The sequence below is a fragment of the Stegostoma tigrinum genome, chromosome 10, assembly GCF_030684315.1.
Source record: "Stegostoma tigrinum isolate sSteTig4 chromosome 10, sSteTig4.hap1, whole genome shotgun sequence".
NCBI classification, from domain to species: Eukaryota; Metazoa; Chordata; class Chondrichthyes; order Orectolobiformes; family Stegostomatidae; genus Stegostoma; species Stegostoma tigrinum.
In genome coordinates, this window is record NC_081363.1 from 8,467,329 (window position 1) to 8,488,812 (window position 21,484).

Consider the following 21,484-nt stretch of genomic DNA (forward strand, 5'->3'; position numbering starts at 1 on the left):
TTTTTGCACAAGGTCAATATTTATTGATTGTAATTAAACTTATTTTCAAATGGACATTGTATGATTATTTCTTTCCCCGTTAATCCATCCGTGGTGATTTTCCCTGATGTTTCTTTCCACTTCCAAAGAGATCTTTGGTGGGGGACTGAACCACATGCGACCAGGAAGGTGTCAGATTGTTTTATTGGCTGATTCATGACGAGTTAGACAGGACCTGCAGGATGTGACCGACCTCATCTTCAAAGGTCATGGAAGGTTCAGCTCTTGGTCACCTACCAGCTCGCCATCACACCCCCCCTCCAGTTCCACTCCCACAAACACCACTCATTTGGAAAGCACATAAGTGACACAACTGGACAGGATGGGGCTCATTTGCGATCATTTAATTTGATCCATTACCAACCAGTGCTGGCCGCATGTGACCTTCACTGCAGGGGAGAGGTGTGGAACCAAAACTCACCTGCCACCGAGGTGAACAGCAGAACCCACTCAACCACCCTCTCAAACACACAAACTTTCCAAGAAGATCAGGGCTGTTACCGCTTTCTCAGTGTCTCAGCCAAAATTAGCCAACCATGTTGGCTGTTATCATATTGCTGTTTGTGGGATCTTGCTAGGCAAATTGGTTGCTGTCTTTTTATTGGCTGTAAAGTGTGTGGCTTGGGAAGGCCCTAAAATATCATGAAACACACTGTTGCAATGCAGGCCTGGTGTTTTGTGCTGTCCAATACTCCTGTTTGAATGAGATTTCTGGGGCATCAATGCTAAGTACATTATAATTGTAACAATTAGCCAGCTAAACACACAATAACAACAGCTTCGAATGAGGGACCATCAATATCTTTTAGCTGCTAATAAATCTGAAAGGAAGTCTAAGACTAATTTCATAGAGGCTGATTTTGTTCAGTTTTTAATGGGAAACGATTGCAGAGGGTAGCATAGCATTTTAGACAATGCATGTGAACAAGAACACGGAGCAATTTCAAGTCCACTGATCCGTTCAGCATGTTTCATATGCCATATTGTATTCCTGTCTCTGACATCCCGGTTGCAGTTTCCGGCCCTGGTTAACCACTATCTCAGAGATAACCAGAATTGCAAAAGCTGGAGTCAAGAGATAACAAGCTGTAGAGCTGCAGGAACATAGCAGGCCAGGCAGCATCAGAGGAGCAGGAAAGCTGATGTTTCAGGTCAGGACCCTTCTTCAGAAATGGGGGAGGGGGAAGGGAGCTCAGATAAATAGAGAGAGGAGGGAAGGGGTGGGGCTGGAGAAGATAGTGGGCTGATCATAGGTGAGTGCAGGGAGGGAATGATTGGTCAGTGAGGTGAGTGGGGTGGATAGGTCGGAGAGAAGATGGACAGGTTGTGTCGCATCAAGGAGGCAGGGATGAGAGGGAGGGTTGGACATGGGATGAGACCAGGGGTGGGGAGATTTTAAAACTACTAAAATCCAAGTTTAGGCCAAAGGCTCCCAAGGTGGAATGTGAGGTGCTGCTCCTCCAGTTTCTGGGTGGCATCATGGTAACACTCATCCCATGTCAACCCTCCCTCTCATCCCCGCCTCCTTGACCTGACACAACCTTTCCACCTTGTTTCCCACCTATCCACCCCTCTCACCTCACTGACCAATCCCCACCTGCACTCAACTATCATTATCCCATCTACCTTACCCAGACCCAACCCTCTATTTATTTCTGAGCTCCCTGTCCCTCTTCATTTATGAAGAAGGATCCTGACCCAAAACATCAACTTTCTAGCTCCTCTGATGTTGCCTGCCCTGCTGTGTTCCTCCAGCTCCATACTGTGTTATCTATACCTGCTGTCTCAGACTGGTCTGCCCTGCTTTCAAAGATTAGCTCCAATGTGAATTGCATGCTGTGTTATTGATTAAGGCTGAACACTTCCTATTCTACTTTTATTTCACACCAAGTGATGCCACAGCTCTCAGACATTCGCTTTATTTTTCTTCAGTATTCCTGATATTCTCTGAGGTATGAAATTCCCTGGGGTTCTTCCACTGACACCTAGTTAGGCAAAACCTCTAACTCTCCTTCCATACCTCATAATTGTAGATTCCCTGTTCAAGCATGGTCCTCGCTGGATTCTCGTTCAGTGACTTCAAATCAGAAAACACAATTGGGTTCTGATAGCCCTCCGCAACTGGTTCCCAGCTTCTTTCTCTAACCACTCTAATCTGTTACAGAGCCAGCTTCAACCGCCTGTTTCAGAGTGATCACAGATAAAAAAACAAAATCTCCCTGCAATACATCTTCACAACAATGTAGTGCACCTTGGATGTCCCAGCATCGCAACAGGTGTGTCTACATAACATAAGAGTGTGGAAATGCCATAGTCATTGGGGTTTTCATTACAATAGGCATGCAACATAGGAGCAGGAATAGACCATTCAGCTCCTTAAGCCATTTGATGAGATCATGGCTTATCTGAGGCCTATCTACATATGCCTGCCTTTGGCCCAGAACCTTTAATATTTTTGCTTAACAAGAAATTATTTATCTCAGAAGGACTTGCTCCTGATCCTAAACTATATTGGAATTGAAATTGGGAGAGTTATATGCCAGTTAGTTGTTGTTTCACAGAATAACTCTAAATCAAAATTGCAATGAGTCAACTATTATTCAGTAAACCATTGGATTCAGTATTTTAGTATCGGCTACAAATTCATCCCCTGCCGCCAGTTGAAACAGTTATCAGTCAGAAATGACATCCAATGTCGCCATGGCCAAAGTAAACTAAGCCTCAGCATTCTCTAATCTTTGATGGCTTCGTCCTTCCTGTATCTTATCTGCATGCTTCCCTTAGGTGACATCATCTGAAGACACTAGTTATTTCTACAGACCCAACTCTCACCATCTCCACCCTCCATGACTCCACTGTTGATACAGGCTAATCATCTGACATTGGATAAACAGAAATCTGCTTCAAAGAAATATTGCGAAGACTGAAACCGTTGTCAAAGAGGTACACAGCACAGAAACAGACCTTTCTGTCCAATTCGTCCACGTCTCCCAGATATCCTAAAATAATATAGTCCCAGTTGCCAGCATTTGGTCCATTTTCCTCTTAAACACCTCCTATTCCCTTACCCATCCAAATGCCTTTTAAATGTTATTGTACCAGCCTCCCTGACTTCCTCTGGCAGCTCATTTCATACATGTACCACCTTTGGACCTCCTAGGTACTTTTTGAAACTTCCTCCTCTCACCTTAAACCTATGCCCTCTAGTTTTGCACTCCCCACCCTAGGGAAAAAAAAACTTTGTCTATTCAGCCCATTCATGCCCCTTGTGACTTTATAAACCTCTATAAGGTCACCCCTCAGCCTCTGTCACCCAGAGAAAATAACTTCAGCCTATTCAGCCTCTCCCTACAGCTCAAACCCTCCAACCCCGGTGACATCCTTGTAATTTTTTTCTGAACCCTTTCAAGTTTCACAACATCCTTCCTATGGTAGGCCAGAATTGCACGCAGTATTCCAAAAATGGCTTAACAAATGGCTGCAACATGCCCTCCCAATACCCATACTCAATGCACTGACCAATAAAGGCAAGGATACCAAATGTCGTCTTCATTGTGTTTGATTTCCTAACTTGATTCCCTAGCTACTGATGACTGCCCCTTTGTGATTAACTGTTTGAGCATAAACCGGTCTCTAAGCACACTTAGGTTGACCTCAAGGTGTGCTTCTGACCACATAGCACGAATCCTGCCTATTTCCACCTACATAATATCACCCGACTTCACCTCTACCTCAACACCTCTGCTGCTGACTTTGCCTCTTCCTCAACACCTCTGCTGCTGAAAGTCTGATTCGTGCCTTTGTCATCCTTGACTCTACCCAATGCACTCTCAGCTGGTGTCTCAAATTCCACAAGTTGTGCCTAAGGTCACCGAAATCACTGCAACCCTTGTCCTCACTAAGTTCTATTCTCCTATCGTTTCTGTGCTCAGTAACCCACACTGGCTCCTGCTAAGACAAAGATGTGATATTAAAATTTCTGTCCTTGTTTGCAATTATGATTTGCTGGGCTTTATCTGCGTAATTTCCTGCAGCACCAGAAATCCTCGAGTTGTGCTGATCCAATACTGCCTTCTTGACCATCCCCAATTTTAATCAGTTCAGCATTAACAGTTGTTCTTTTGCTTGTGAGACGTTGGAAAAATTGAGGATTAGCAATGAATGCTGATTAGCCCACATACTGTGAAAAAAAACCTTGTATGAGTGATCATGAGCTGTTTTCTTGAACTGCTGTAGTCCATTTGCTGTAGGTTGACCCACAATGTCTGTGTCCTGTTCTACTCTAGCTCAATACATTATTGAAATTTCCTATCCATTTCTAATGAGACAAGTTAGCCACATCATACACACAATGCAGACGGGCAATAACTTTTTGCATTGGTTTATATTTTTGGTTTTTGCCATAGCAACACTTAGCACTTTAACAAATTAAAACAGCAAATCATTCAAAGCTTGTAGAATTTCAATTACATTATGGCTATCAGATTGCAATGTTAACTGATGTTTGGATTTTTTTTTGCATTTTAGGTCATTGGAAATAAGAACAGAGGAAACCAATCTCCACTTGCAAATAATACACTGATCCCTATATTTGTTTTGAAGCCAAATCAAGTTTCATTCTGTGCTGATGTGGTTGATCTCCGTTGTGGCAGTAGTAAGGGTGTGCTGTTGTTCTTCTCCATGGTAGAGGGCAGGTAGAGAATGTGCTAGCTGATCACTATTCAGCGTCCACTGCTCACAATTGCGCTTCTCAGCTGTCAATCCCGTTGTCTTTGAGGAAGCCCTGGTGAGCTACATTTTGGAACTGCTGCACTACTCGTGGTATAGCTACAGTGCTATTAGGGATGAAGTTATAGTCCGTACATTTGGAAGGTGCTATGAGAAAAGCCATAGCAAGTTGCTGTATCTTGTACATGGAACATCCTGTCATTTCTATGCACTGGTCTTGGAGAGAATGGATATTCAAAGTGGTGAATAAATTGGTAATGGTGTCCTATATGGGCAATAATATTTTTAGATCTGCGTTCATCCAGGAAATTCAGAGTATTTCTTCAGATTTCTGACATAAGCCTTGGAGATAGTCAGGCTTAGGGGAGTCAATTAGTGAGTTACTCCTTGTAGCATTCCTAGTCTCTGACCTGCTCTGGTAGCCATGGTGTTTATTTAGGTGGCCAAGTGTTTGCTGGATGACAGTCAAGTCTGCTGTGTTGGCATTCATGGTCAAACAGGTTGCCAGCTCTCCCTGTCTCTGTTCACCTGAATAAAGGTCTGTAAATCAAGGCTTCAGCAGGTACATCACCCGAGGAACTGTAGCTTACTGTGAGTCAGTACTTGCAGGAGAGATGCTTACTGTAGAGGAGTGGCCCGGTGGCTCATTGCTTAGCACTGCAGCCTCACAGCGCCAGGGACCCGGGTTCGATTCCAGCCTCGGGCGACTGCGCGGAGTTTGCACATCCTCCCCGTGTCTGCGTGGGTTTCCTCCGGGTGCTCCGGTTTCCTCCCACTGTCCAAAGATGTGCAGGCTAGGTGGATTGGCCGTGCTAAATTGCCCATAGTGTTCAGGGGTGTGTGGGTTATAGAGGGATGGGTCTGGGTGGGATGCTTCAAGGGGTGGTGTGGACCTGTTGGGCTGAAGGGCCTGTTTCCACACTGTAGGGAATCTAATCCAATCTAAAAACTAGCCAAACACATTCAATGTGGCCTGACAATAATTAGTGGAGGTGAAAGGCCAATGAGTATGTTACTCTGTGTATTGATCTGATCCACCTGTGACTCCAGCCCACACTCTATAGTTGCATCATAATCCTCTCTTTGAGGCGACTAAGTGAGCTTCTCAGCTATAAAGGAATTGAATTGCTGTTGCAGCAAATAGGGGAGCTAGTGATGGAATGGGAACACCCAGTAATCCAGACGTCCCAAGGCCTGGTTTCAAATCCCACGATGGCAACTGCTAGAGTTTAAATTCAATTACTTAAGAAATTCAAATGGCTAATAATTGAGAGTGAGTCTCAGTGACCATGAAACTGTCACTAATTGGTTCATTAAAACCTTTTCGGGAAGGAAATCTGCCTGGATCTGGCCTACGTGTGACTCGACAATGTGGCGAGCCTAGCACAGTGCTCAAGTTGTGACAGTTAGCAATGGGTAAGAAATGTCGGTTGGCCAGCAATTCCCACATTGTATGTTTAAAATTACCAAACTGTGCGCAGCAAAAGCTTCCACAAGCAACAACATGCTCACGAGCAGATAATGTACTGTTGTGATACCAAATGTGGGATGAAAATTGATTCAGGACATTGGAGAGGACAACCCTACTCTTCAAATCTTTACCCCATGCGGACTTTCACATCCAAAGGAGACCCAACCAGGTGTGAATGCCTTGCTCAGAACCTGTTGGACTATAACCTGGTATCACGTGAGTTTTGAGATAATGGGAACTGCAGATGCTGGAGAATCCAAGACAACAAAATGTGAGGCTGGATGAACACAGCAGGCCAAGCAGCATCTCAGGAGCACAAAAGCTGACATTTCGGGCCTAGACCCTTCATCAGAGGCTCTGATGAAGGGTCTAGGCCCGAAACGTCAGCTTTTGTGCTCCTGAGATGCTGCTTGGCCTGCTGTGTTCATCCAGCCTCACATTTTGTTATCATGTGATTTTTGACCTTGCTCAAAAGAGGAAATTTCTGGCAAAGAAGCACTGCCTCAGTACTGCATCAGAGTGTCAGGCTAGATTATGTGATCAAGGATTGGGGGTCAGACTTGAACCCAGGTCTGCTACAGCTATTCCCTAAAAGCAATGAATTTGTTACAGTTTATCGCTTTTTTCAGTAGCACCACCTAAACAATTTCAAGAGGTGGGAGATAAAAGAGGTTTAAATATGGAAGCATTAAGATGCACATAAACAGCATGGAGCTCGGGGGAAGAACTTTCTAGAACTCTGACTGAGGACGTTACATAATGTGAGGTTAGGTACAAGATGCCAGTTTAAAAACAAAACAGCAGAGTTTAATCTGTGACTGAATAATTTATTCTGAGACCAGGCGTGGAGAGAGAGAGATTCTATGGTCTCGCTATCCATCTGGAGCTCTGTCTAATCTTACTGCAGGTTGACAAGAGGATTCTACTGATTAAATCATGAAGCCTCTATTGCCAGACGTCTCTGGGACAGCTTTAAATGTCTAATATGATTTGTATCCAATCTTATTTAACTAATGCATTCGGCCTTTTGTTGGGGAATCTGAGCCAAGCTTGTATGTGTCCAATGACTGAAGTTAGCACGGCTGCCAGAGAGTGCGAGACATTCAGTAACTGTATTGGGTTCGGGCTTGGCCAATTCAGACAGTCCTGTGACAATGACCTCTCAGTCCAAAGGCATGACCCTGAGCCTCCATTTGCTACCATTTTAAACCCACGTTCCACACCCACTCCGCCCTCTCTCCCCAGTTTTCTGCAACTGTGCTTCCAGAACCTTTTCCTGGTCCAACTCCAGTTGGAAGTCTGTGATCCCAGTGTGAAATATTTGTGGGATACAAGTGCGATTGAGTGGGTGGCGGGCCACTGGGGTGGGGTGGAGTGAGCAAGGTTGGGGATGGGCGGTTGTTGGGAGATCCAGGTGGAGGGATGTGCTTGAACTGTTTAAACTGCAGGGATTTTTTATTTTAAAACAAACACAACTGCTTTTATTTTTTTCTGCGGTGTAAGGTTTAAAAAGTCTGTCCTTTAGGCCAAGCACAGCTTTAAAAATAAACAAGAATTAAAGGGGTCTCATGATAGAACTCAGACCAAGCTCCATGGCAACCATTGCTGTGTCTTATCCCACGGCCCAAAAATCCTATCCCATGATCCTTTCTGGGTGTCACGGCCCGCACTGTTCCACCCAGAGGCAAAACCCAGTGAAATAACAGTGAGAGGTGGAAACGAACATAATATTTGTACTGGAGCACTGTTCTGAGGTACAAAAGGTATTTGCAGGCCTTATCGGATTTTCCTTCTGGGGAATGAAGTGAAAGTTGATGTAACAGCACCTCTTCTGATGAGACACTTTACAACCAAAAATGAATCCAACAGTTTCAGATCAGAGCCTACGCACCCCTCTATCTTAGACGACAGCTGGGACAATTCTGACTTTCCCATTTACTCCCTTTCAAACATGACCCAGGAACAAGAGTAGGCCATTCAGCCCTTCAAGCCTGCCCCATCATTCAATAAGATCATTGCTGATTTGATTTTAACCTTGTCTCTACCTTCTTGCATATTATCCCTGATAATCTTTCATCCCCTTGGTAATCAAGGGCCTATCAATCTCAAAGTATTTACTTCCTCCGGAACGTCTTCTGTTATTTATTCACCCCATTCCTATCCCATTTAGTCTTTGCACCATTTAATCTCTCCTACTTCACACACCTTCCTTTTTGCTCTTATGTCTTCTCCCATCCCACGCACTCAACTCCCCCAGGTTAGAATTCGGTTCTATCCGTAAGCTCACCAGTTCCAATGGAAGCTAGTCAGTGACAAACAATTATCCTCTCTCTCTCTCCACAGCCGGTGCATGAGCTGTGGAACATTTTCAGGGCTTCCCATTTTTAATCCAAAATCTTAGTTTTCCTGCTTGGTGTTATAAGCCAACAAAACAGGTGATTCAGCATGTTTTAATTCCAAACAAAAAAATCACTAAAACCAACCAAAGCCTGGAAGAGTAAAAAAAATGACAAAGTGTAATCAGGAAAATATGTATCACCAGTAAGGAAGGAAGCTGGAGGGTCGGCGATCAGGTTTGATTTACCAATCAGCTGGATCATGGGCAATCTATATCAGCCACCTCTAAATCTGTTTGATCTTACTTTGAACCAATAATTCCCATTAGAATTTCTGATGACTACTGCTCTTTCTCAGGGAGAAGTACTTTGTCAATGCCTGGCTCTGCTTTTTAAGATTTGGGAACAAGCACAGACTATTAGAGGAACTCAGCAGGCCTGCCAGCCTCTGTGGAGGAGAGAAACAGAGCTAATGTTTTGAGTCCAGTATGAGCCTTCTTCAGAGTTGAAGTGGAGTGGGTCCCAGATTATGCCAAAACGTTCGACAAATGTCATCAATTATGAGAATCTGAAAACAGAGCCTTTGAAAGCAGATTGGCAAATTAAGTTAAAGGATAAAGATTCAGAGGCACACATTTCAGGGGATATTTCAGAATACACACAGAAACTATGGTTGACAGCATTGAGTTCCTGGGCATGATGATCACCAGCAATCTGTCCTGGTCCACTCATGTGGACACTTTGGTTAAGAGAGCACAATAACATCTCAACTTGTGAGGTCACTTTTCCATCTAATTCTGTTATAATAGTAGACAAACAGGAGGCCAGGCAGCGTCTGGAAGAAATGAGCAGTCAATGTTTCAGGTATTACCCTTCTTCAGGACAGGGCTGTTATAATGGGACTGGTTTATAATTTCTATGCATTTAATATTTCTTCCTTCTTTAGCTCCTCTGGAAGACAAATTGTATCATCAGCTAGCATCAGCAATTGATTTGCTCCTGTGTCTCTGAAAATCCTTAATAGCTTCAGTCAAAGGATGAATAAGTGCCTCTCCCTGTGAAATAAAATATTCAGAACCTCCAGTAGATTGATTCTCTTAATCTGTAATCATAACTGTCCTGAGCCATCTCCCCTTCCTAATAGGTCACAAGGGAACATCTTGTACCTGTATTATTGCTACAGTTTTATCCCCTTTTCCTTTCCTGATACACCCTTAGTTAAGATTCATTGGGCATTTTTACTACTGCATTAGATCTCCCAAGTAACTTCAAGAAATTAGTTTTAGTATGCCTTGTCTTACTACAACAGAAACTTATTATTGTCTTTCTATCACTTTTCAGTCCTAAGGATACTTTTTTATTTCAGCATCCCTCTGTTTATTTCCTAAAACCAATACCTTTCTGATCACCAGATTTTCTATTCCTCCAATTTCCTTGTTGATTTCCTCATGTGAAACTGTGTGAGATATCATGGTCAAGCACATCATGTTCCTAGAAATGGGATATCATAGGCATCTGCCAGAACAGCCACTTCTCAAATCTTTGATACTTGGACACTGATCTAAGTTGCAAGAATACTCTTCAGAATTTTTCCATAATTATGATTTCTCTAACTTTGGTAATCACAACAATGGATCACGTAGCAGTTCTGTTTCCCTGTAAAACTTTACAAATGAGCGGTGAGGTTTCTTTCTTCGAGTCCTAAATTTTAACTGATAAAGTTCAGAGACAAATTCATAAGCGCTGGGTATTTCCTTTTTAATAACGTGATTGGCTGAAGACAGTTCTTCTGGTGAATATAATTATAGCTGTATCTATCAAGGCACTTTGGGATCATCAAGGTCCAAACACCTTTTGGCTGCTTCATCTTCCTTACAAATGAGGTGACATCTCTTTAATCGCCATGCTCTGTGAATTTAGACAATTAAGCAGGTCTGTAGTTAGAATCATCCTCTGAGTTATTCCCTCTCCTTTCTTCCATTACTTTAGGCTGCTCTCTGTCATGTCGTTTGAGTTCTGTCACTTTGAACATCATGTTTGTAAATTCCATCACTTGCTCTTTTCTTTTTCTGCTTACTGTGCAACTGCAGCTTTTTTATTTCTAGCTCCTATAGAGTCAGAGAGAAACAGAACCTTTGCTCCAACCAGTCCATGCCAAACATAATCCCAGGCTAAGCTAGTCCAGCTGCCTGTTCCTGGTCCATATCTCTGCAAACCTTTCCTACCCAATGCCTGTTAAATGTTGTAATTGTATCCATATCCACCACTTCCTCAGGAAGTTCATTCCACACACAAATGACCCTCTGTGTAAAAAGATTTGCCCCTCATGTATTTTTAAACCTCTCTCAACTCACCTTAAAAATGGGGTCTTGAAATTCCCCATCTTAGGGAAAATACACCCTACCATTAACTCTGTATATGTGCCTCATCATTTTATAAACTTCTATAAGGTCATCTGTCAACCTACTGCACTCCAGTGAAAAAAGACCCAGCATTCCTTTATAGCTCAAACATTCCATACCTGGCTATATCCTGGTAAATCTCTTCTGATCCGTCTTCAGCTTAACAATACCCTTCCTATAACCGGGGTGACCAGAACTGGACACTAGTCTTTTCCTTTTTTCCTCTTCTGTCTTGTCCCTTTTCTATTTTACTTCCTTTCCATCTCTTCATTTCTCTTTCTCTTTCTCCGCTAGTTCAAGTCTCTTTATTTCTCTTCCATGTCATTTTTCTTTCATTTCATTTCTAGCTGTATCTTAGCTAATTCTGTTGATGATGGATCTAGTTCAGGTGTCCCTCCTTTTAATTCTAGGTGTCGAATAATCATTTTAAGCATCCGATCCTTGCTAGATCCTGATTTTATTTATATCTTCAACTTATCTATTAACTCTCTCAGTTTAACCTCAGTCAAAGATGTGAAATATTCTTGTTGTATTTTCTACTCCCAAGAAAGCCTTAGCAACATTCAAAGCCGTTTTGAAATGTACTTCTCAACAACACGTGTTTTATATTCTGAACCTCCAAGTACTTATTTCTTCAAAGATTCACAGATCCCTCTTAAATTCAAAGAATTTGTTTCCTACCAAGAGCCCTAACTTTGTTATGTTCCCAGCTGATGGCAATAATGGACAAGTCAGATTCCAAACCGACTTAATAAGTCATAAGTTCTATTTTTGCAGTTGAGTTACTGTGGTGGTCAATCACTGAATGTATTCACACGAGGCTGCCAATATACTTGTAACAAAATAGCAGGTTAATTCCACAAAATACAGTAAAAAAACCACAAAGTTTTATCAGAGATAGTAGAAACTGCAGATGCTGGAGAAAATGAGATAACAAGGTGTAGAGCTGAATGAACACAGCAAGCCAAGCAGCATCAGAGGAGCAGGAAAGCTGACGTTTTGAGCCTAGACCCTTCTTCAGAAAGACCGTTCTGAGAAAGAGTCTATGCCCAAAACGCCAGCCTTCCTACTCCTCTGATGCTGCTTGGCCCACTGTGTTCATCCAGCTCTACACAAAGTTTCATCAGACAATTTGGGAAGATATTACAATAAACAGTATAAAGGAAATTTCAATCCCTTTTGTCAGCAATATTCTTTACACCCACTGAACTCGTGAAATATCATTCCGAATTTGGCTGAAAATTTTTTATTCAACCGACAAGGTCACACACATCTCCTTTCAGAGACTTTCTGCATATTTACCAGGTGGGCCTGCATTTACCCGAAGGCCCTGTTTCCACACTGCAGGGATTCTTTGATTCTATGATGATGACTTTCTGTACATTCACCAGCTGTGATTCTCTCTCCCCCAGTGACTCACAGACGCAGGCTAACTTGCTGGTGTTTTTTTTTTACTGAACCCACTTTATAATCTCACTTTTTCCAGTGGTTTACTTGGGCTGCTAAAATAATTTAAGACTTGTTTCCAGCTCTGATAGCCCAGAGACCACTAAAAACTAAAATCGCCCTCCTGCTGATTTGAATCTTTTCATCTGCTTGCGGCTCCTGACCACTCTTTCTGTATGTCATAAATGCTCAACACATTAAATACATCAGCAATTTTCTCACTGGATAGCGTATCTAATCATTTAGCTTAAGTCACATGCTTTTTTGGATGTACTGTTTTGACCTCAATGTTAAAAATGACTTTCTTACCAATAAATAAACACCTTAGAGATGGAAAACAAAAAACACATGTACTGCTAGCATCCAAGTTTTAATAAATAACAATATATTATAAATCTTCATCACACTTTCCTACCTATCTTTACACCATCAGAAAACGTGGTAATAACACACTTGGCCTCTTCATTCAAGTCATTAACATAGATGATAAATGATATGGAGAGTGCAGGTGGGTATGACAGGAGCAGTACCAGGCATACCAGAAAATGAGATGCCAACCTGGTGAAGCTACCAAACAGGACGACTTGCAGGCCAAACAGCAAAAGCAGCAAGTGATAGACTGAGCTGAGCAATCCCACCACCAATGGATCAGATCTAAGCTCTGCAGTCCTGCCACATCCAGTCGTGAATGGCGTTGGACACTTAAACAACTCACTGGTGGAGAGGCTCCACAAATATCCCCATCCTCAATGATGGAAGAGCCCAGCACATCAGTGCAAAAGGTAAGGCTGAAGCATTTGCATCAATCTTCAGCCAGAAGTGCTGAGTGGATGATCCCTCTCGACCTTCTACAGTGGTCCCCAGCATCACAGATACCGGTCATCAGCCAATTCACCTCACGTGACATCAAGAAACGGTTGGAGACACTGGGTACTGCAAAAGCTACGGGCCCTGACAACATTCCAGCAACAGTACTGAAGACTTGTGCTCCAGAACATGCCGATCCTGAGCCAAGCCGTTCCAGTACAGTTACAACACTGGTCTCTACCCGACAATGTGAAAAATGACCAAAGTGTGTCCTGTACACAAAAAGCAGAACAAATCCAACCCGGCCAATTCCCGCCCCATCAGTCTCCTCTCGACCATCAGTAAAGTGATGGAAGGTGTCAGTAACAGTGCTATCAAGCAGCACCCGCTCAGCAATAACCTGCTCAGTGACACCCAGTTTGGGTTCCACCAGGGCCACTCAGCTCCTGACCGCATTACAGGCTTGGTTCAAACATGGACAGAAGAGCTGCATTCCAGAGGTGAGGTTAGAGTGACAGCCCTTGACATCGAGACTGCATTCGACCAAGAGTGGCATCAAGGAGCCCCAGCAAAACTGGAATCCAGGATATCTCTGCAGGAGTTCCTCAGGGTAGCATCCTCAGCTCGTCCATCTTCAGCTGCTTCGTCAATGACCTTCCCTCCATCATAAGGTCAAAAGTGGGGATGTTTGCTGATGATTGCTCAATGTTCAGCACCATTCATGACCCCTCAGATACTGAAGCAGTCCATGTTCACATGCAACAAGATCTGGACAATATCCAGGCTTGGGCTGACAAGTGGCAAGTGACATTCATGTGACACAAATGCCAGGCTATGACCATCACCAGTAAGAGACAATTTAACCACCGCCCCTTGACATTCAATGGTGTTACCTTCACTGAATCCCCCACTATTAACATTCCAGGGGTTATCAATGACCAGAAACTCAACTGGACTCACCACATTAACACATTGGCTATAGGCCAGAAGCTAGGAACTCTGCAGCGAGTAACTCACCTCCTGACTGCCCAAAGCCTGTCAACCATCTACAAGGCACAAGGCAGGAGTGTGATGGAACACTCCCCAGTTGTCTGGGCGAGTGACTGATCCCAACAACACTCAAGAAGCTTGACACCATCCAGGACAAAGCAGCCACTTTACTGGCATCCACTCCCTCCACCACCGATGTTCAGTAGCAGCAGTGTGTACTATCTATGAGATGCACAGCAGAAATTCACCAAAGATCCTCAGACAGCACTTTCCAAACCCAGGACCACTTACATCTAGAAGGACAAGGGCAGCAGATGCATAGGAATGCCACCACCTTCAAGTTCCCCTCCAAGCCACTCACCATCCTGACTTGGAAAATATATCGCTGTCCCATAAATGTTGCTGGGTCAAAATCCTGGAATTCCCTCCCTAAGGGCCTTGTGGGTCAGCCCACAGCAGGTGGACTGCAGTGGTTCAAGAAGGCAGCTCACCCTCACCTTCCAAAGGGCAACCAGGGATGGGCAATAAAAATGCTGAGCCCAGCCAGCGACACCCACATCCCACAAAATGAATAAATAAAATGTTAAGTCTAAAAGCCTGATCCTTCTGGTATCCTACTAGTTATAGTTTGTCAACATAAACTGACCCTGTTCCCCAATCAGAGAGATTCAGTCTAGGCCCAAAACATCAGCCTTCCTGATCCTCTGATGCTGCTTGGCCTGCTGTGTTCATCCAGCTCTATACCTTGTTATCTCAGATTCTCCAGCATCTGCAGTTCCTGTTACCTCTGAAACAATTTTAACCCCACTGCAAAGCCTCTTCTAAGGATTCCTACCCTGAGGAAGTTACCCTCCTACCTCCGGAAAAACCTCAGTGGATCTCCCTCCCACTGCAACTCTCTCGTAATCTCTTCAGCATTTTCTGAAGAAGTGTCTAGGCCCGAAATGGCAGCCTTCCTGCTCCTCTGATGCTGCTTGGCCTGCTGGGTTCATCCAGCTCTACACCTTGTTATCTCAGATTCTCCAGCATCTGCAGTTCCTACTATCTCGTTCTCCAATTTCTCTGTTTGCAATGATTTAACCAGTTCTCAACCCTATCGCTAATTTATTTACCCCACCCCAGCCCTCTCCATCACACCTTATATAGTAACAACTGATGTGGGCATCTTCTGGAAATCCTCACCCAGCACCAGCAGCGAGACTTATATAACACTTAACATCACAAAACATGTCAAGATGCTTCACCCAAGAATAATCAGATAGCTAACTACGTGTCAAGATAGGATGGAGTCTTAGAATCCCTCCAGCGTGGAAGCAGGCTATTCGGCCCATTGTAGGGAGGAGGATATTACAGGAATAAGGAGCAAGGATTGATGCTATGACAAGGATGAGAATTGAATATCATGGCGTTGCTGGGCAGGACTGATGAGAGAATGAAATTGCTGATGTACTCAATATGCAAAGCCTTTATGATTGATACCTAATATCATTTTTAGGGTAGAGATAGTAAGAACAGCTGATGCTGGAGTCAGAGATAACACGCAGCGTGGAGCTGGACGAACACAGCAGGCCAGGCAGCCTCAATGGAGCAGGAAAATTTATGTTTTGGATCGGGACCCTTCTGTAGACAAAAAAAGGATTTTGCTGTGCTCCTCCAGCTCCACACTGCGTGGTCATTGTTGGGGTATTTGCCCGATATATAGGGGCTTGCCATGATAAATGAGGAAACAGAAAGAGGTGGGATTGTGTTCTATAGCTCCTTTCTATATTCAAGAAAACAATGGTGAGCTTTTTCTCTCTCTCCCTCCCCTAAACAGACAGGATGCTCTGCAACAGAATAACGTGACAGATATTATTACATTCACTAAGGCTTCAGCTGTAGCTGTCAGGTTAACATGCTTAGAATATACCATCTCACCTCAGAGGATCATTACATTCCAAGCACATGGGTGATCTTTAGCAGTCTAGACAGTGGAAATGTTCAGGCTTGCTGGTGATAAGGCAGCCTAAACCTCACATAGTGTGCGTGCTTGACTTGACGATGTAGGTGTCGCAGTTGTGATCACTGTTGTAGAACAGGATATCGTTGATGTGATGAAGGTCAATGTAAGCAGAACACAAAGTTGAGAAGGTGCTGAACACCCTGAGGGATATCCACGAGATCTTCTGCAGTGCAAGAAGAAAGTACAGGGTGAAATAGACAAGGGATTGAGGCACCGGAAACAGGAGCAGCAAAACAGCCCTACTATCTCCTGCAAAGTCCTCCTCACTAACATCGAAACATAGAGTCATAGACTCATACAGCATGGAAATAGACCATTCAGTCCAACTCCTCCACGGCAATCAGATATCCCAAGCTGAACTAGCCCCATTTGCCAGCATTTGGCCATATCCCTCCAAACCCTTCCTATCCATGTACCCATCCAGATGCCTTTTACATGCTGTAATTGTACCAGCCTCCACCACTTCCTCTGGTAGCTAGCTCCTTACACCGTCTGTGTGAAAAAGGTACCACCTCAGGTCCTTTTTAAATCTTTCCCCTCCCATCTTAAACCTCTGGTATCTAACTTTGGACTCCCTTAATCTGGGGGGAAATACCTTGATTATTCACCCTGTCCATGTCCCTCTTGATTTTATAAGCATCTAAATCTGGGGAATCGTGCCAAAATTGGGAGAGCTGACTCACAGACTGGCCAAGCAAAGTCATAGTCACACATACAGAATCATACCTGACAGACAATATCCCAGACACTACCATCCCCATCCCTGGATATGCCCAGTCCCACTGACAGGACAGATCTGCTAGAGATGGTGGCACACAGTGGGATACAGTCGGGAGGAAGTTGCTGTGGAACCTTCAACATTGACTCTAGATCCTATAAAGTCTCATGGCTTCAGGTTAAACATGGGCAAGGAGACCTCTTGCTGTTTACAATGTCCTGTCCTCTCTTGGTTGATGAAGCAGTACCCCTCCATGTTGAGCAACACTTGGTGGGAGCACTGAGGGTGACAAGGACATGGAATATCCTCTGGGTGGGAGATTTCAATGTATTTCACCACGAGTGGCTCAACAGCAGCATTACCAACTGACCTGGCCAAGTCCAAAATGTTAAAGCTGCTAGGCTGGGTCTGTGGCAGAGAACCAATAAGCAGGAAAGAACCTGACCTAACCTCATCCCTACCAACCTACCTGTTGCTAGTGCATCTGTCCATGACAGTATAGATAGGAGAGACCATCATATAGGCCTTGTGTAGGTGAAGTCTTGCCACCACACTGACCATACCCTCCATCCTATTGTGCAGCACTACCATTGTGCTAAATGCAATAGATTCAGGATCTCTGTGAGGTGCTGTGGGACATCAGGACAGTAGAACTGTACTCAACACAATTTGAAACTTCAAGACCCAACATTTTTCTCAAACTACCATTACCATCAATACAGGATCAACTCTGGTTCAATGAAGAGCGCAGGTCAGCACAAGATATATTTTAAAATGAGAGGTCAAGCTGGTGTAGCTACAAAATGTAGAAGCCAAACAGCATAAAAAGTAAGTGATAGACAGAGCTGGGTAAGCCCACAACCAACAGATCAAATCGAAGCTCTACAGACCTGCCACATCAAGTCATCAATGGTGTTCAACAATTAAACAACTCACAGGAGCAGGAGGCTCCACAAAAATCCTCATCCTCAACGAATACAGCAGAATATAGATAGACTGGAGAGTTGGGCAGATAAATGGCAGATGGAGTTCAATCTGGGCAAATGCGAGGTGATGCATTTTGGAAGATCAAATTCAAGGGCGAACTATACAGTAAATGGAAAAGTCCTAGGGAAAATTGATGAACAGAGAGATCTGGGTGTTCAGGTCCATTGTTCCCTGAAGGTGACAACGCAGGTCAATAGGGTGGTCAAGAAGGCATATGGCATGCTTTCCTTCATTGGGCGGGGTATTGAGTACAAGAGTTGGCAGGTCATGTTGCAGTTGTATAGGACTTTGGTTCGGCCACATTTAGAGTACTGTGTACAGTTCTGGTCGCCACATTACCAAAAGGATCTGGATGCTTTGGAGAGGGTGCAGAAGAGGTTCACCAGGATGTTGCCTGGTATGGAGGGTGCTAGCTATGAAGAGAGGTTGAATAGATTAGGATTGTTTTCATTAGAAAGACGGAGATTGAGGTGGAACCTGATTGAGGTCTACAAAATCATGAGGGGTATAGACAGGGTGAATAGCAAGAAGCTTTTTCCCAGAGTGGGGGACTCAATTACTAGGGGTCATGAGTTCAAAGTGAGAGGAGGAAAATTTAAGTGAGATATGCGAGGAAAGTTCTTTACACAAACGGTGGTGGGTGCCTGGAACGCGTTGCCAGCGGAGGTGGTAGACGCAGACCCGTTAGCGTCTTTTAAGATATATTTGGACAGGTACATGGATGGGCAGGGAGCAAATGGACACAGACTGTTAGAAAATAGATGACAGGTTAGACAGAGGATCTTGATCGGCGCAGGCTTGAAGGGCCGAAGGGCCTCTTCCTGTGCTGTAGGTTTCTTTGTTCTTTGATGGGGAAGTCCAGTGCATCAGTGAAAGAGATGTCAGAATTTCTTTTAAAAATCATTTGTCTCAAGTTTGTTAACCAAAAATATAAAATCAACTAAAAAAGCTTCTTGAGATGTTTAAAAAAGGAAATAGCTCACCAATTAAGTGTTGGTTCAATAGAAAATGAGCCTGGGGTATTAGTAATGCAAGACGAAGAGATGGCAGGTGAACTGAACAGATAGTTTGTGTCTCTATCGTCACTAGAGAAGATAAATGTCACATCCAAGAAATACCTATAGATCAGGAACTGAAAGGGAGGGAGGAACTCAAGAAAGTGACAATTCCCAGGAATGTAGCACTGAGGAAATGGTTCAAAGTGCAGAGCGTACAGCTGCAGCAAGGCAGCTTAGAAAGATGGCTTAATGGCAGCCACTTTTGATCGTCTTAAAATCCCATCTGGTTCACTAATGCCCTTCAGGGAAGGACAAGGCTTCCCTTACCTGGTCTGGCCTACATGTGACTCCAGAGCCACAGCAATGTGGTTGACTTGTAGCTGCCCTATGGGCAATTAGGGATGGGCAATAAATGCTGGCTCACCTCCCATGAACAAGTATTTAAGAAAATCATTTAATCCATCCCATTACTCAAACTGAGTTGAGTTGACCCTGCAGAGGAGCATAAAAAGTGTATTGTTGGGCTTACTGTCCCTGGGGGAATACTTTACTCGCTTTTTCCCATGGCAGCTGGAAGGTGGAGATGATCGGTGGGAGCTTGGGTGAACAGAGAGGTGATTTTCATGAGGCTGTGTATTTGTAGCATTACAGCGACAGAGCCCTTGTGGAGCATCTGCTGAACTTGTATGTTTCATGGTGATAGAGCCAAACCTGACACCCCAGGGCAGGGATAGCTCCAAATTATAGAATGTTGTGATCAATATCTCAGCCCTGTAGAACCTCTCAGTCAGTACAAGCCAGTAATAAGGTCAATGGTCACTTTAAGCATCAGGGCTGTGACTGATTGGAGTGGGAGCCAATGCTCATCCCCCTTGGACAGACACACAAAGCTCAAATGGTATGGCCTACTGTGGAACATTTACTAGTTAATACATGAAGCAGATAGAGGTAATAATTTATTAAAGTGACTCTGCAGACACCCTCTTCTTTCAATGATAATTATAACCCACATAGATGTCTAAGATGAATTTAAACCCTTCATTAAATGGATACGAGCCAAAATCAGAGCTGAAACCCATTGGTAAGAGCATCTTGCATTGTGGAGCAGTTTAAGTTGCACACACTCAGTCTCATGAAACGTATACTTTAAAATACCAGCAATTTCTGATGCAAAACAGGCTTTATTTGTTTCGAGGAATCTTTATGTTCAGACAGAATGGGTCGGAGATATTTTATCCTCGGTTCCATTCCAGAAAATTGCCCTTTCTCTCCTCTCTCCATGATTCTATTCCTTCTGCACAATGTGGATGGGTGAGGGTAAGGAGCTGGGGTGGGATGCCCAGAGGGTTTGGAACTATTGTACTTCTGTTCAACAACATGGAAGCATTTTTCAGTTGAATAATTAAACTTCAGTTAGATATGTCGTCCCATAATTGAACATGGCAGAAAGTCCACAGTTTTGAGGCAATTGTTAAATTTTAAACAATAAATTGCCCCATTCAGCCATATACTAATCTTGCCTTGGTATTTAGTGTGCTCTTTGTGCAGGAGCTCATTAAGTGTGTAAATACAGCAAGGTAAGAGGAACTGGTGTTTGCAATCAACCCCAGTGCAAGTTAAAAATGTAAGATAAAAAAGTGTGAAGCTGGATGAACACAGCAGGTCAAGCAGCATCTCAGGAGCACAAAAGCTGATGTTTTGGGCCTAGGCCCTTCATCAGACCCTTTTGATGAAGGGTCTAGGCCTGAAACATCAGCTTTTGTGCTCCTGAGATGCTGCTTGGCCTGCTGTGTTCATCCAGCTTCACATTTTATTATCTTGGATTCTCCAGCATCTGCAGTTCCCATTATCTCTGATACAAGTCAGAAATGTGTAGCCTGTGTTGGGGATTGAGTGAATGAATTAAAATTAGCTTTCATAGTTCATAGAATGCCTACGGTGTGGAAACATGCCCTTCAGCCCAACATATCCACACTGACCCTGAGACCACCCCACCCAGACCCAATCCCCTATAAACGACTTAATCTACACACCCATGAACACTACGGGCAATTTCCCATGGCCAATCCACCCAGTCTGCATGTCGTTGGACTGTGGGAGGAAACCAGAGCACCCGAAGGAAGCCCACGCAGACACGGGGAGAATGCGCAAAGTCCACACAGACAGTCGCCCGAGTGTAGAATCGAACCAAGTGATGCCAACTGAGCTAAACCAGGCCCAATTGCACATGTAGCAACCCAGCTTAATGACACAATGTGAGGTGGCTTTGCTTCTCCAGCTTGGCACTTCTCCTGGCAGGATTTCTACTGACATGCTATGTTACACTTGTTTACCCTGCACCATCCTTTCAAATCTACTGGCATTTGCCTTCCATCCAACTACAGCCCAGTCAACTCCTCCCTATGCCACTCTTCAATTTGACCTCTCAGAGATCTTTTCAGCTCTGTTCAAACAGCTGAAAATACTGACTTTTCCTCCTGAGGAGGTCACTTTTTAAGAGTTCGTCTTGCTCTTGCGAGGTCAAGCACTGCTCGTTTGTCATTTGGTTAGGGTACTACAT

General features: G+C 43.9%; 1 protein-coding gene across 1 annotated transcript in view; it reads left to right on the forward strand.

The window, feature by feature from the left end:
* ttc7b (tetratricopeptide repeat domain 7B) overlaps positions 1–21,484 on the forward strand; it is a 433,024-nt gene that overhangs the window by 378,349 nt on the left and 33,191 nt on the right. The window lies entirely within an intron of this gene.